This window comes from Mesoplodon densirostris, chromosome 7 (assembly GCF_025265405.1).
Source record: "Mesoplodon densirostris isolate mMesDen1 chromosome 7, mMesDen1 primary haplotype, whole genome shotgun sequence".
Lineage (NCBI taxonomy): Eukaryota > Metazoa > Chordata > Mammalia > Artiodactyla > Ziphiidae > Mesoplodon > Mesoplodon densirostris.
The window spans coordinates 53,631,518-53,649,037 of record NC_082667.1 but is presented as its reverse complement, the minus strand read 5'-3'; positions in this window follow the sequence as shown (position 1 = coordinate 53,649,037).

Genomic DNA, 17,520 nt, shown 5'->3' with positions numbered 1-17,520 from the left:
ACTTGCCAAGTCACATGGCTGGCCTAGTAAGAGTGGACAAGTTGCTTCTGGTTGGCTCAGAGGATGGCTTGAGATTAAGGTTTGTCCACTATGAGTGTGGCTGCCCCTGCTTCTTCTCTCTTGCCCAATTCCTCCTTTTTTTTTTTTGTCTTACCTTTTCATTTCCTTTTTTGGCTCCTCTGGAATTCCTGGTCCCTGTTGCAATGGCTTTTGTTTAATTGCTTTTCCTGCTTTTACTGAGTCTTCTACCTACCTCCTTTCTTCCTATCTTCCTTAACAGAATATTCTTTTTTTTGCGGTACGTGGGCCTCTCACTGTTGTGGCCTCTCCCACTGTGGAGCACAGGCTCCGGACGCGCAGGCTCAGCGGCCATGGCTCACGGGCCCAGCCGCTCTGCAGCATGTGAGATCTTCACGGACAGGGGCATGAACCCGTGTCCCCTGCATTGGCGGGTGGACTCTCAACCACTGCGCCACCAGGGAAGCCCAACAGCATATTCTTTACTGCACCAAATACTGTAAATATATAAGATGAAGGACTATTTCCTAGGGACCTGACAACACCTCAGGGACAAAATTGTCTGTAACTATAATATGGGATAGGCTATATTAAGTGCCATTCTTAAGGTGTTTTTTCCATTCAGGAAATAGTTTTTTTCACCCCTTCTAATTACCATGCACTATGCTTGGCACAGATAAAATTCTATGGGAATTTAAGAAGGGTGTAATTGCTTCTGGCTAGCCAGTGGCCACCAAGAGGGCAATATTGGTGAAAATAGAACATTTACCAGAGATAAATGTTAGGCTGTTATCAGAAAGCCCTATTCCTTTACGTTTAGTCCTCTATTGGCCAATAAAATAGGATTTTCTGCTGATACTTCTGGTAGAAAAGCGTCTTCTCTCCATTCTCTTATCTGGTGTTACCTATGGCCATAGTAACTATCTCATCACACACACACGAACACACATGCATGTACATCATCTCCTCCCCTCTGTCTTCTCTGTATTCCTCCTGTTCCCTGTGACTTGCTCTTTTCTTTTCCTTCTTCCTGTTTTTCTTTTTTTTTTTTTTTTCAGCAGTGAGTTTCAGTTTTATTTGGGGACCTTACTGAAGACTATAACCCAGGAGACAGCCTCTCAGATAACCCTGAGGAACTGTTCCCTTCCTTCTTCCTTTTCTCCTCTAACTCCATTCATTCATTCTGGTAGCTTTAGTTGCCATGAGTGGTGTTCAGCTCAGAATGCTCACTGACTTCAAAGCGTTCAGCAGTGAGATTTTGATCATGAGATATTTTCAACAACTACATGTTTAATATCAGGTGTGTGGTTCTGTGAATTATTATTGTTCATTCATCTCATGGAGTATTATGGAGGCTCACTTTAACCAGATCTTTGCTTAATTGCATCTCCTCAGACAGACTTCCCCTCAGACAGCACGCTAGCCCCCTACCCTGCCTCAGTCTCCCTTACTGCCCTTACAACTTAAGTGATTCCCTTATTGTGTGTCTCCTCCACAACACGGCAAGCTCCCTGAGGCCAGGGCCTTTGTCTTCTCTACTAGGCATCTGGCAGATGTTCAATAAACATTTCTTGATTGAATGGATACGTATAGGCGTTATAATTGTATAGATGCATAATATTTAATAACATGAAATTTCCCTTTCTATAAGTGAAATGGTAGAGAATTATGCTATACCATCATCCCAATTGCATAAGATATACGGCAGAGAAAAACTACGGAATGGAAGGATTCGTGTTCACTGTGCTTATCTCTGGGTGGTCAGAGATCTAATTTTCCTTAGATTGATCTATATTAATCTGAATTCCCCTGATATCTTCCAATAAGCCCATATATATATTTTTAAAAAAAATTAGCTTCCTTTAAAGAATAGTGAATGCTGCTGGCTCAGTGCAAAGATTTTTGTGGCTGGGACAGACTGAGGGATGTGACAGTGACAGAAGGCTCAGGGCATGGCTGGGAAGACAGTCCGGATCTAGCTGACTCATTGCCCCGACCAATAGCTGAAGATTCCTTTGACTGCCAGTGACATGTTTAAAGTGAATGTTTTGATGACACAGTGAAACTGAAGAAGTAGAATCAACAGGCTCAAGATTGTTTTCAGGGTGTTAGAGCTGAAACGTAAAAGAAAGTGAGGGTTTGGCAGAGCCCGTGTTTTGATGGGTGCCAAACCCTAAATGATCAAAAACTGCTTCAAGATGTTGATGAAACCTCAAATAGAGGTTGTACACAGGCCACTCATTCGGTCTTAATGTTTTGCAGACCCAGGACAGACTGAGATGGAAGGTCACTCCTTTGGCTGAGCAGATTGAGGGAGGATCTGTGGAGAAGGGTTTTATCTGCCCTTTCAGCGTGGTATGTCCTACCCACAGACTCAGCTTTCTTCTTCTCTGAGCACATCTTCCTTCAGAAGAGCACATTCAAACTCATCCAGTAGAAGTTCAAAGAAGTCTTGCTCTCTGAATTTTCATCCATTCCTTCGACCGTTTATGGAGTGCTCACTATGTTCCAAGCACTGGGCTGGACTCTGGGAAATACATACATTAATAAACCAGACAAAAATCTTTGCCCTAATGAAGTTTGCATTATAGTAGTGGGCGCATAGTCTAGTCTTGAGTGCTTGCCAAGCCCCAGTTTTCTCTTATTGCTTTTAGAAAAATTTCTGGATTAGTTTCAGTTTTACAGTGGGATGGTTGCCTCAGTTCCCCAATTAGCACTAGTTCCTGGAAGGAGCTGGAAACAGCCTTGTAAAATAACTTTGGCTATGACCCTGACGCACTGCCTTGTTCTTAATTTTCCTCAGCAAATCTCCTGAGGAATCTGGAGATTTGCTGCCCCCTGAACCTTTAGAGCCATCTAGAGTTTGGCTTTGAACCAAATGTTTAACGAGAACAACTACTCTGTTAGCTGCTCATCCTAATAAATAATAATAGCTATCATTTATTGATCACTCACCACGTGCCAGAAATGTGCTGCGCTTTTTCTTTCATTGTCTCATTTAATAGTCACAATGTCTGTGAGGTTTCTGCTTTCAGTATCGCCAAGTAAACTCCTACCAGATCCTACCCTTCCACAGGTCACATCTGTAAACTGTGGGCTAAATGCAAAAGCAAAAACGAAAATCAAAACAATGATGTCCAGGCACTAGAAAGTGACAAAATAGCAGGTGGATTCTGGAGGGAAACAAAAAGTTTGAAATAAGGGTGTAGTCTGGGGTATGTTTTTCATTTTTACGGCATTTAACCTGAGGACAAGCCAAACTGATGTTATGCTGAGTGGGTAAACCTATGATACAAAACACCCAGTCCTTCCAGCTTGAAGAACAAAGTAAAAGAGTTCAGGGTGACCACAGCCCCCAAAAAGTGAGAGAGGAATCTCAGAAAAGAGAGCCAAAGTGTGTTTATAAACTCTGTCCAAGTCTCCGGCTTATTCCTACATGTGTGGGGCAAGCTGAAAGTAGCTTGTACTTAAGGCTTAAAGAATGTACATCTACTACAAGTGTGCAGCTTTGTAGTGTGAGTCTAACCAAGTGTGATGGTTAGTCTTAGATGTCAATTAGGCTAAGTTATAGTTTGCAGTTACTTAATCAAATACTAATCTAGGTGCTGCTGTGAAAGTATTTTGTAGACATGGTTAATATCTACAATGGATCGACTTAAGCTAAAGGGGATTACACTTGATAATTCTGGTGGGCCTCATCCCATCAGCTGAAGGCCTTCAGAGCAAAAACTGAGTTTTCATGGAGAGGAAGGAATTCTGCCTCAAGACTGCACATCAAATCCCACCTGAGTTTCCAGCCTCCAGCCTCCAGATTTCAGATTTGCCAACCCTGTAATTTTGTGACCTAATTCCTTAAAATACATCTCTTTTATTATATTCATATGTATGGGTTCTGTTTCTTGGGAGAACCCTGACTGAGACCCCAAGTTAATTGCTAAAACAAAAATATCAGCACTCTTCAGAACTGTAATGAATCTAGAGGTTCCACAACATAATAATCACAATGACCAGAATAAAATCCAAAATGACTTGATGTACCAAGAACCAGAAAATTGTAGCCCAGTTGCAAGAGGAAAGACAACCCACTGAAATCAATTCTAAGATGACCCAAGGGTTGGAATTAGCAGACAAGGGTTTTAAAGAAGCCATTTTAACTATGCTTAGTGAAGTGGAGAAAATATGGTTGTGGTGAATGAAAAGACACACAATCTCAATAAAGAAGGAAATGAATCTAATAAACAAATGGAAATTCTCAAAGTGAAAAATACAATCTGTGAAATAAAAATTCCCTGGGTGGACTTAACAGAATGGAGATGATGGAGGAAAGAGTCTAGATATTATCTGAACTGAGAGTAGGGAGGAAAAAATATTGAAATAAATGAAAGGAGACTCAAAGGAACTAGGACAATAACAAAAGGTTTCCTTCTGAATATCCAGAAGGAGGGGAAAGAAAGAGGCAGAAAAATTACTTAAAGATATAATGGCTCATGGGATGGTTAATAACATGTGTCAACTTGACTGGGCTAAAGGATGACCAGATAACTGTAAAACATTATTTCTGGGTATGTCTGTGAGAGTATTTTCAGAAGAGATTAGCATTTGAATGGGTTGACTAAGGAAAGAAGATCACCCTCCACAATGAGGGTGGGCATTGTCCCATCTGCTGAGAACTTGAATAAAAGTAAAAGGTGGAGGAAGGGTGAATTTGTACTTCTTCCCTCAGCTGAGACATCCATCTTTTCTTGCCCACAGACATCAGTTCCTTGATTCCTATGTACTGAATTATACCACCGTTATTTCCTGGCTCTCCAGCTTACAGATGGCACATCACGGGACTTCTCAGCTTCTGTAATCACGTGAGCCAATTCCTATAATAAACTTCCCCTTTTTTATACCTCTCTCTCTCTATCCCATTGGTTCTGCTTTTCTGGAGAACCCTAAGACAGCTGAACTTTTCCAAACTTTGAGAAAGACATAAATTTACAAATTCAAGAATTCAGAGAACTGCAAGCATGATAGATATAAAGAAAATCACATCTAAGGAAATCATAATCAAACTGCTGAAAACCAAAGATGAAGAGAAACCTTTAAAGCACCTTAAGGAAAATGACACATTATATAAAGGGCAATAACGATGCAGAATATTGCTGACTTCTCATCAGTAACCATGAAGTCCAGAAAGTGGTGCAAATATTTTTAAAGTGCTAAAAAGAAAAACAACCCAGAATAAGAATATCAACTGATATTTTCTTTCAAGAATAAAGCTGAAATAAAGATACTTTAAAATAAAACAAAACTGAGAGAATTTATTGATTGAAGATCTGTGCTACATGAACTAATAAAAGGAGGAGGGGCTTCAGGCTGAAGGGAAGTTACACCAGGTGGAGACTTGAGTCTTTGGGAGGGAAGAAAAGGTACTGGGAGTTGTAAGTATCTGGGTAAATATAATAGACTAGATTTTTCTATTAAATCTCTTATTTAACACACACACATATATATAGGACTCATTAAAGCAAAAACTGTAATATTGTCTTGTGGGAATTATAATGTATGTAGTTGTAATAACAGGGCAATTATAACCCAAAGGAAGGTGAGAAGAGATATATGGACCTATGGGGTTGCAAGAGTTCTATATTTTATGACAAATGTTGCAAGATTAACTCTAAGCAGAGAGGAAATTTAAGAATGTATATTGTAATAAATAGAGTGGTCACTTTTAAAAATGCAAAGAGATATATTAAAAGGTCAAGAGAGAAAATAAAAATTGAATTCTAAAAAACATTCCAAAGAAGTTCGTAAAGAAGAAAGAAGCAAAAACAGAGGAGGCAAACAGAAAAAATAAATAAATAAAAATAAACTAGTAGAGCTAAAACCAACCATATCAATAGTTACAATAAATGTGTATGAAGTAAACACTCCAATTAAAAATCAGAAACTTGACAGAAGGATTAAAAAAAGACAAGGACCAACTATAGATGCTGTCTAAAAGAAATGCATTTTAAATATAAAGATGCAGATTGGTTGAAAGTATTTGGACAGAAAAAGATAAACCATGCAAATAGTAAACATAAAGAGGCAGAACTTGCTTGATTTGATATCAAACAAATTACACCTTTTGCCAGTAAATAATTTATTGTTTCTCATCTCCAAATCCATCCTCCTTGGCCTGCTTTGTGATGTTGGAGGTGGACCCTGTAAATATTTCACCTTTGCCGGTTCTGTTAACTTTTGTCAGTAGAGGGCGCTGTAGGGCCACTGCAGGAGGAAAAGGCTTCTCTCCCTGATTGGTGTGCTTTTCTCCTTACTCTCTCCCAAGGCATGTGGTGGTCCACAGTGTGTGTGCAGGACCTCCAGTGGTGCTCACTCCCCATGGACTGTCAGTGGCATCCTTGTGGGTGGCTTCTTAGCAAGTTGACACCAGCACCCGAGCTGGCAATCCAGTGACTCTTGCAGGTGCCTCCTAGGCACCTTCCCCGTGAGTTTCAGAAGCAGCCTAGCAGGTGTCTTCCGGGAGCATTCATTTGGTGCCTCAGAAGGTAGCTTTCAGTGAGTCTCAGTGATACCTCAGTAGATAATTTCCTAGTGAATTTCATCAGCTCACTAGTGTGTTCTTTCCTACATGAGATCTGCGGTCTGTGGCACCTCATTAACTTTCTCTGCCACCAGTTTGTCAAATCACACACTTTCCAACAAGGTCTGAGTCTCTTGCTTAGGGTCCTCTTCCTTGAGTACTATTCCTCTGCCCCAGAGGTAGTGGCTGCTCCCTGCATCAGCTATTATTGTGTTCCTTAGAGGTCGCTTTTCCCCTTAGTGATGAATCCTCTGTTACTAATTAATAATTCTTTACATGAAACTTGCTCTTCAAATGCTGTGTGATCTCAGGACCCTGCCTGATACAGACTTCAAGACAAAGAGCTTTATCAAGGATAGAAAGACCCTTTGTAATGATAAAAGGACACTGGTGAGAAGACATTTAAAATTGAGAGAATTAAAGAAATAAATAGGTAATTCCAATTATAGCTGGAGACTTTAACACCCTTCCCTCAGAAACTAGAAAAAAAGAAAAAGTAAAGACATAAATGTTCTGAACAGCACTGTCAACCACCTTGACCTAACTGATATCTGTAGAACACTATACAACTGCAAAATGCTATTTTTTTCAAGTGCACGTGTTCATCAAGATAGGCCATAATTGAAAAGGATCAAAATCACATAGAGCTGTTCTCTGACTTCAGTGGAATTAAATTGAGGTCAGTAACAACACAATATCTAGGAATATCTAAAATATTTGATAATTAATATACTTCTAAATAGTATATGGACCAAAGAAGAAATTAGAAAATATTTTGATCTGAATGCTAACAAAGATACAATATATCAAAAATTTTAGGATGGAACTAAAGCTGTGTTTAGAGGGAACTGTTGATATAAATGCTTGTATTTAAAAAAAAAGAAAGCTTAAAAAAATCAATGATCTCTTATTTAACCTTAAGAAGCCACAAAAAGAATAGCAAAGTAAATTCAAAGTAAATAGAAAAAAAATTAAAAAATAAAAATAAGTGTAGCAATCAAGGAAATAGAAGATTGGTAAGCAATAAAGAAAGTTAACAAAATCCAAAATCCAAACTCCATTCTTTGAAGAGCCTGAGAAACTTAGTAAAAGTCTAGCTAGATGGATCAAGGAAAAGGGAGAGAATGGAAATTACCAATATTAGTCATAAATGAGGGATAATTACTACAGATGCTGCACACATTTAAAGGACATTCGAAGGATTATCCATAACTTAAGAATTCAACAAATTTCTTGAAAAATACAACTTAGCAAAACTGACTTGAGAAAAAACAGATCATTTGAATAGTCCTATATCTAATAAATTTGAATTCATTATCAAATACTCCCCCAGAGAAAATTCTAGACCTACAAGTTCTGACTGGGGAATCCTATCAGATACCAAAGGAAGAAATAATATCCTATCAGAAATGAAAGAAAGAAGTTAAACCAGTTTTAGATAAATTATTTCAGAAAACAGAGAAGAAAAAACTTCCCACTTGCTTTATGAAGTCAGAATGACTATAGTACCCAAACTTGACAAAATATTAAAAAAAATTAGACTAACCACTGTTGCACATAGATGCAAAAATACTGAATGAGGGATTAGCAAATTGAATCATGGAAGTCTGTTTTAACATTTAAAAATCAATTAATGTTATTTGCCATATTAACACAGTATAGGAGATAAACTACATAATCACTTTAATAGATGCAGAAAAAGAAATTTACAGATTTCAAAACCCACTCATGATAAGGAAAAAGTCTTGGAAAACTAGGAATAGTTGAGAATTTTGGTAACCTGATGAAGCACTCCTACAGATATCCTACAGCAAACTTCATACCTAATAGAGAGTAATAGAGATACACTGGTAAGGAACAAGCCAAAAAAAATGAAAGAAAGAAAAAAAGGAGGGAAGGAAGGAAGGGAGGGAGGGAGGAAGGAAGGAAGATGATTGCAGTAGAGTACAACTGATTGTACTTTCACATAATATAATCATTTACATTGAAAATCCAAAGGAAACTACAATACATATATCAGCCCTAATAAATGTAGTTAATAAGATAGTAGGGTATCATATTAATATGCCTAAATTACTTGTAGTCGTATATCCTTATAGCTAATATGTAAAAGATTTCATTTAAAACAGTGTTTATAAAACATAAAGCATTTTGGAATAAATTTAACAAAATATGTGGGAAATCTCTATGCAGAAAACTATAAAACATTGCTGAGAGAAATTAAAGTAGATCTAAATAAGTGGAGGAATATACCATGTTCAGTTACTTAAGATGTAAACTCATCTTAAATTGATCTATAGATTCAACACAATCCCAGTCAAAATCCCAAGAGGATTATTTTTTTGGTAGACTTTCACAAGCTGATTCTAAAATTTATATAGAAATGCAAAGATATCCAAAGCAATTTTGAAAGAACAAAGTTGGAGAGCTAACATTACCTCACTTCAAGACTTGCTCAAAGCTACAGTATTCAAGATAATATGGTTTTGACATAGAGATCAAGAAATAGGTCAATAGAACAGAATAGAGAGATGGAAATAGACTCCCATTTATACTGTCATTTTATTTTTCAACAAAGACCTCAACTCAGTCCAATAGGGAAAAGACTTTTACCCAAGTTTTAAAAATGTGTGGTAAAATACACAAAATATTTACTATCGTAAGCATTTTTTTTTTCCACAGTACGTGGGCCTCTCACTGTTGTGGCCTCTCCCGTTGCAGAGCACAGGCTCTGGACGCGCAGGCTCAGCGGCCATGGCTCACGGGCCTAGCCAATCCACGGCATGTGGGATCCTCCCAGACCGGGGCACGAACCCACGTCCCCTGCATCGGCAGGCAGACTCTCAACCACTGTGCCACCAGGTAAGCTCTATTGTAAGCATTTCTAAGTGACAGTTCAGTGGTATTAAGTACATTCATACTGTTGTGCAACCGTCACTACCATCCGTCTCCAGAACTCTTTTCATCTTGCAAAATTTAAACTCAGTACCCATTAAATGTGAACTTCTTCTCTCTTCCCCCCAGCTCCTGGCTGCCACTATTCTACTTCTGTCTTTATGGATTTGACTACTCTAAGTACCTCATATAAATGGAATCATAGGGTAACTTTTTTTTTTTTTTGGACTGGCTTATATCACTTAGCACAGTGTCCTCAAGGTTCATCCATGTTGTAGCATGTGTCAGAATTCCCTTCCTTGGGACTTCCCTGGTGGCGCAGTGGTTAAGAATCCACCTGCCAATGCAGGGGACACGGGTTTGAGCCCTGGTCAGGGAAGATCCCACATGCTGTGGAGCAACTAAACCTGTGCACCACAACTACTGAGCCTGTTCTCTAGATCCCGTGAGCCACAATTACTGAGCCCATGTGCCACAATTACTGAAGCCCATGTGCCTAGAGCCCGTGCTCCGCAACAAGAGAAGCCACTGCAATGAGAAGCCTGTGCACCACAACGAAGAGTAGCCCTCACTTGCTGCAACTAGAGAAAGCCCATGCGCATCAACAAAGACCCAACGCAGCCATAAACAAACAAACAAACAAACAAATAAATAAATAAAAGAAAAAGAATTCCCTTCCTTTTTTTTTTTTTTTTTTGCGGTATGCGGGCCTCTCACTGTTGTGGCCTCCCCCGTTGCGGAGCACAGGCTCCGGACGCGCAGGCTCCGGACGCACAGGCTCAGCGGCCATGGCTCACGGGCCCAGCCGCTCCGCGGCATATGGGATCCTCCCAGACCGGGGCACGAACCCGTATCCCCTGCATTGGCAGGCGGACTCTCAACCACTTGCGCCACCAGGGAGGCCCTTCCCTTCCTTTTTGAGGCTGAATAATATTCCATGGTATGTATACCACATTTTGCTTATTCATTCATCTATTAATGGACACTTGTTTCTATATTTTAGATACTGTGAATAATGCTGCTATGAACCTAGGTATAGAAATATCCCTTTAAGATCCTACTTTCAATTCCCTTGAGCATATATCAAGAAGTGTAATTGCTGAATTCTATGGTAACCTATTTTTAATTTTTTGAAGAATAGTCATACTGTTTCCCCACAGTGCACTATTTTACATTCCCACCAACAGTGCACACAGGTTCTAATTTCTCTACATCCTCACCAGTTAGTAGTCAGAAAGAAAATTTTTATTTTTATTTTTTAGTTGTACCCATGGCTAAGACTTATTATAGTGACATAGTAAAAGACACACAGCTGGATCGTAAGGGAAAAGGCAGGCAGGCAGGGTCTGGAGGAATCCACGTGTAGGTTTCCTTATGTTCTCTCCCTTCCTTGAAGGGACACACAGAGCACACCTCTCCCTCAGCATTGAAAATGCAGCAACATATGTGCAACGTTTTTGCCTAGGGAAGCCCATTAGAGACTCAGCACCCAAGGTTTTTACTGGGAGCTGGTCACATAGGCACCAGAAAGGAAACATTTTAAACAAATGTGCTAGAAAAACTAGATGTCTGTAAAAAACAAAAAACCCAGTGTGACCCTCCATCCTTACTTCTCACGATATACAACATTATTTCAAATGAATCATTTAACTCTCCCTGAGTAGCCACGTGCTTCCCTGCTAGGGAAGTGGGGGATCAGAGCAATGAAGCCACTCTAAGATTACACAAGTAAATGGCAGAGTCAGGCTCTGAAGCCCGATTTCTCCATCTCCCACACCTGCGTTGTTCACTGATCTTCAAGTGCCATCCTGGAGTTCTACCTAATCATCTTTTTCATCATTGAACACCCAGGGACCAGCAGCTTCTGGTTCCCAGTAGACACCTTGTAAATATTTGTTGAAAAGATGATTGAATGGTCTCTAGGACAACCTGCTGCCCATCTGAGCACCACCCCCATTACAATATGCAGCACATACCGAGTAGCCAACATCTTGCCTGGCTACCTCCTCTGTAAGGAGCTTGGCTGTCAAGCTTCATGCTTAGAGATTGTAGCCAATTTATGAGAGAGAGAGAGAGAGAGATAATCACTATAGGCCTATACACCAGAACAGAAGTAAGTTTTATGTAGAGAGTTAGTGACATGAATTTAAAGTAAAATAAATTTTAAATATTTGAGCTCAAAATCAACATCATTTTCCCTCTGATTCCATCTAGAGAAAATTTAAGATACTCAAGTTTCTTATCTTTAAAATTAAGAGGGGGCCATCAAATTCTATGTACGATGTATTGCAATTAGCGGAGAAAGAGGGCTTGTAGGAGAATGGATGAGGCTGGAAAATGAAATAGAAAAAATGTGGAGGGGAGAGTAGGGGGAGGGAAAGCACATGTAGAGGGAAGGACTGTAAGGGAATATTCTGCTCATTAAACAATGCATGGAATCTGGCTCAGTTTTAAAGTATCTAAATGGCCAGGACTGTGTCCTGGTGAGTTTTTCCTCCCCTGTGGGTTGTGATCCCTGATGCCCCTGGGGTGATCCTGGTTCCCAAGAGTATAATGTTCTGCTTTTGAAACCTAGCCTCAGAGTAGAGAAAAGCCTGTGTGTAGCTGTGTAGTGGAGCACATGACATCTCTCATATTAACGCTGCCAAGCACTCACGGAAACCCCAGAGGCAAATAGGGGCACCAGAGCCACTGTTATATTTACAACACACAGATTTCTGCCTCTGCAGGAGGGAAGCCCAGGGACACCCAGGGACTCTGGCCTGGCTTCCTGCCTTCTCCGCTCCAGGTCTGCCTCTCCTGCCACCATCACTTTATCTCTTGCCCCTCAGGTCTGTCTGCAAGAGTCCACATCACCTTCCCGATTGAGGTCTCCAAATCCCCATCTTTAGTTCCCTTGAGTAACTTGTACCCAGTTTCCTTTTCTCTTTCTGTCATGAAGAAAATGACTCTTCCACAGTCCTCAGTCACCTGCATTCATGGACGTACAGAGTTTACAGGCACTTGCTCAGAAGCAGCCTTTTATGATTTGATTGTGGTTCCTTATTCATTCATACAATTTATCAGTCAAACCTGGATACTTCTGCAAGCTAAACAGAGACCTGTTAATAGTTACATGGGGACAAGAGGCACACACAGGTTGTTTGGGGCTGGATGTATGGTTGCCCTAGTCATAGACTCACAGTGAATAGATACTCTAACTCCAAGCTGTCCCATTACAGTTTGTAATACAAATCATCACACAAACAGTAATAAGCTTATTTTCTTCCAGAGAGAAAGATAAATAGAGGGAGATAGTCATACACATAAAACTATACAGGAGGGTGAGAGGAAAAGGGAGGAAGAGAAAGAAGAGAGAGACATTGTAGGTAATTGCCTCTACAGGTACTGAAGTGAATGCTCACAGCATAGGTCTTTTTCTATGTTTATACAGAAGAAATTTGTCCTTTGGAATGTTAAATGCTCTATTTCCTTAAATCTAAGAGGGACACTTTTTCGTATTTTAATGATTCTGAAATCTGAATGTGTATTACAAGGGAAGCCAGAAAGAACTTTTTCACTGCTCCTAGGAAGAGGAACAATTTGTGACAGAGTTGTCATTGCCTGTATGCATATGAACTCAGCAGCGGGTAAAAGGTACATCTGTTCAGACTGACATCTTGGGTGAGATATTTGCAGTGGTAGCACCCCATTTTGAATTTTGATATATACTAATTGTTTCAAATGTCCCCAGAATGGTTGTACTCCAATGTCATATTATAACAAAAAGTTACAACATGCAGAGAATGATCTGCACTTTCCAGGCAGTGCAATTAAAGGCAGTGGAAATCACCAAACCTCTTCAAGTGATTCACAGAATTTTCAAATCTAATAGAGGTAGATGTTGACAAGTCATATTTCAAGAAGACCTACCACTTAGGTGCCTGTTGTCTATCTCTCAGAGGCTAAGGCTGACTTTTAAGAGAAATCTCTAGAGAAAATTAGTTCAATTAAGCAAAAAAAAAAAAAAAAAAAAAAAAAAAAGCTATGAATTTAACCATACAGCTGATGTAGATCAAACAGTAGTCTCTTTCCATTTGCTGTGAAATCACACTGTCCTTTGCAAAGGTGTTAAAAAGGACGAAAGCTTGCGATGAAGAGTGGCCCCCACTTGCCACAAGTAGAGAAAGCCCTGGCACAGAAACGAAGACCCAACACAGCAAAAATTAATTAATTAATTAATAAACTCCTACCCCCAACATCTTCTAAAAAAAAAAAAAAGGACGAAAGCTAGGCTTGCCCCATGATGCAACACATGACTGCTCATGGCCAAAATATTCCAAAGAATTGCCAAGTGTTAAGAAGGTTTGGACTCCCATTTTCACAATGACACTTAAAATAAATGGTGTGTATATGAGTAGATAAATTGATGTTGTTATTATGTTTTCTAAAGTTAATTTGCACATAAATAAGTGTGCACTCCCTGTATACCAATAACTACCCCCAAACACTGTACCTGAATTAATGGTCTATTTCCTAGTTGATTCTGTTTTAAAGTTAAAAAAAAAAATGATAGTTGCCACCTCCACACCTGCCTTAATCCTGGTCTCTGGTGACTCCATTAACAAATGGTTAAACTCAAGTTGCCTACTCTGGTGGGAATCACTTAAAGACACAAGAGTAGTAATTAGAACCCTATGTCTTCTAGAGCTGAGACCTACCTGACCAAGAACTGGGTTTATCTCTGAGACGAAAAATTTGTATTCCTGACATTGGTATGCAATTTTTTTTTTTTTTTTTTTTTTTTTTTTTTTTGCAGTACGCGGGCCTTTCACTGTTGTGGCCTCTCGTGTTGCAGAGCACAGGCTCCGGACGCGCAGGCTCAGCGGCCATGGCTCACGGGCCCAGCTGCTCCACGGCATGTGGGATCTTCCCGGACCGGGGCACGAACCCGTGACCCCTGCATTGGCAGGCGGACTCTCAACCACTGCACCACCAGGGAAGCCCTATTGGTATACATTTTAAAGCTAGATACCGGTGGTTCAAGGTGTCTGAACTAAGAAAAATATATTGAGTATGATAGCAACACCATGGCAGAATATTTTAGGATAATTTAATTTTGATAGCATTCATGTTGCATCAGTACAAATTTAAAATATTAGGCCAATTGAGTAGCTACTGTAACATTTAACATTAAAGGTAAATGCCAGATGAGAAAAGATTTATTTGTCCTTAATCCCAAGTTAGTAAACTTTAGCCCGAAAGTGAAACAAAATATTCACTGACTGTTCTTTTTAGATGATTTCTCTTAGATTTTAAGAGTCTTGCATGGGAAAGTTAGAATCCACCAGAACACTGAAAAACCTGAGGAAAAAGGCCTAAACATATCATCGAAAAGGGTAATAATTCTTGTGGTACTATTATCTTTCTATTGTTTCATAGAATATTTACAGAAATATTTTTGTTGCGATTTTGAACAAATCATTCTATCCAACTTGCCCTAAAAGTAAAAACTGACTTCAGATGAGGTTAATGTACAATATTATTTCCCTGTTACATAAATATTTACACTAAAACATTTGATGCTCTGTCCTATATTAATGTTAGCAACTGAACTGGATTCAATAGTATTGTAGAGATGAAAATAATTCCCTACAGGTGTGTTGAGGGACACCCCAGAAAAGTTCCTTGCAATGGCATTTTGGGATTTTAAGATGCACACAACACGTTTTTCAAATGTAATTGAAATTCTGATTTTGTTTTTTATGATGTTAAAAAATGAAAAAGTTGGGCTTCCCTGGTGGTGCAGTGGTTGAGAGTCCGCCTGCCAATGCAGGGGACACAGGTTCGTGCACCGGTCTGGGACGATCCCACATGCCGTGGAGCAGCTAGGCCCGTGAGCCATGGCTGCTGAGCCTGCACGTCCGGAGCCTGTGCTCCACAATGGGAGAGGCTACAACAGTGAGAGGCCCGCGTACTGAAAAAAAAAAAAAAAAAAAAAAAGAAAAAGTTTCAAGTACGCCAATGTTTTCAACAATGTGCCAACAATCCAAAAGTGATTATATTGTACTTGGATGGGAAAATAGAAATGGAATTGGCTTAGAACCAAAAGTAAAAATAGTAAGGCATTTGTGATATGTGGTGATGGGAATGGAGGAAGGGATGGAGGAATATATGATCAGGTTGGTAGAAGGAATATAATGATTTTATTTTCTGAACCAAAAATCAAAACGCAACGTCTAAGACTCCAAATATATCAGTGAGATCAAGGATAGAAAGTTATGGCTGCCCCAGAAAATCCAAATATTGTTGCTTTAGGAGTGCATGAAGAAGTAGTGAAACATTGACAAAGTCTTAATACAGGGAAAGAAAACCACAAAAAGAACCAATTATTGTAAAGTGAATTAGATTCTTCAAATCTGCTTCTGTTTTCCCCAAATTATTGCTAGTAGTACAGGCAAAATGTGTGGGTATAAAAAAATGTGTTATGTTAACTGTGCCTTCTGAGTATATTTATTATTCCCAATTCACGCATCAAAAAAATATCTTGCGCAAAAAGCAAGAAACAACGTAGTCTCCAGAATGAACCCTTTTCTTTATAGAAACAAGTCAAGCTTCTTATCACACACCTCTAGGTGCCTCCCAATAAACAAAACTGCAAATCAACCTCCCTCAAAAAAAAAAAGAACAAAAAAAAGAACAAAAAACTAGAACAATATCCCAATCATTCAAAAACTATAAAACATGCTCTGAAGAAAAGACCAAAATAGATAACATGTCTGGAAATATATTCTGCTCTTCCATGGGAATGTAGCTAATGTAAAGGTCAGAATTCTTTTCAAGCAGTTTTGAAATATCTCATTTTAATATCTACCCTTTGATTTTTCTCAATCTGGGGCAAACTCTGTATCTTGTCATCAACATTTCAACAACATATCAAACCAAAGCAGTTATATCAAATATATCAACATATATCAAGTTATATCAGATATATCAACAACATATCAAACCAAACCAAGACAGCAAAGTTTCATTGTTGAACAGAAGATACACTTCCAGTGTGAATAAATGATCGCTTGTTGAAGAAGACAAAAAAGGAGTGATTGTTTAATTTTTCAGATAAAAATTGTTTTTTATCTGAAAAATTTTTCAGATAAAAACACAACTCTTCAGCAAAACACAACCGGTGGCCTAAAGAAAGTTTACCTCTAAAGGTGTATAGAATACCTATATGCCTAGCAGAGTATCCAAGCTACAAGCCTGGGAGGTTTGAGAACCATGAATACAAAAGGACTCAAGAATAAAAAGTACCATTTAAGTCAAGCTTTGACCACAATTTAGCTCATGACCAAAGGTGACCAATGGGAAGTAAAGAACCACATAACTCACCAACACCACTGTTATCTGGGTAGAAGGACCCCGTGACAAATCCAAGCTCTATCAATGACAGTCCTGTAAAGAGAAAGAGGAAAGGAGTGTTATCACTTCTGTGGAAGTGGAGACATCTATGAGCAAGAAATACAGTTGACCACATTTTGACGGAGCCATATTGCAAGGCAGACTTGGGTACATGATGGGAAGGAAAGGGAGACCGAATATTAGAACTGCCTTGCTGCTACTTCTTCAACCCAAACCCCATATGTCTACTATACATCCCTCTGGCCCACATATTGAAGACAGTTCCAACCCTCAGCAAGAAGTAACTAGCAAGGTTTTGATTAATACCTTCTTAATGTACCATTAAATGCACTTTTGCTGGTCTTTCTAAAATGCAGATATCATCAAGGTACTTCTCTGCTTAAAATAGCTTCCCACTTTGAGGGTCCGGGCAAAACTCCTCACCAGGATTTATAGGGTCCTTCAGGACCTGATTTTAGCCTCCTTGCCTTCCCAGCTTGCTGTCTCCTTCCCAGCCTTACTAACTCATTTGCATCTTTAGAAAGTCAAGCAATCACCCTCACCCATAGGCCTCTGAGTATGAGGATCCCTCTGCCTTGAAAAACATGCCTCCCCAGTCCCCATAAAACCTCTTACCAGCCTGACCTCATTCACGCTCA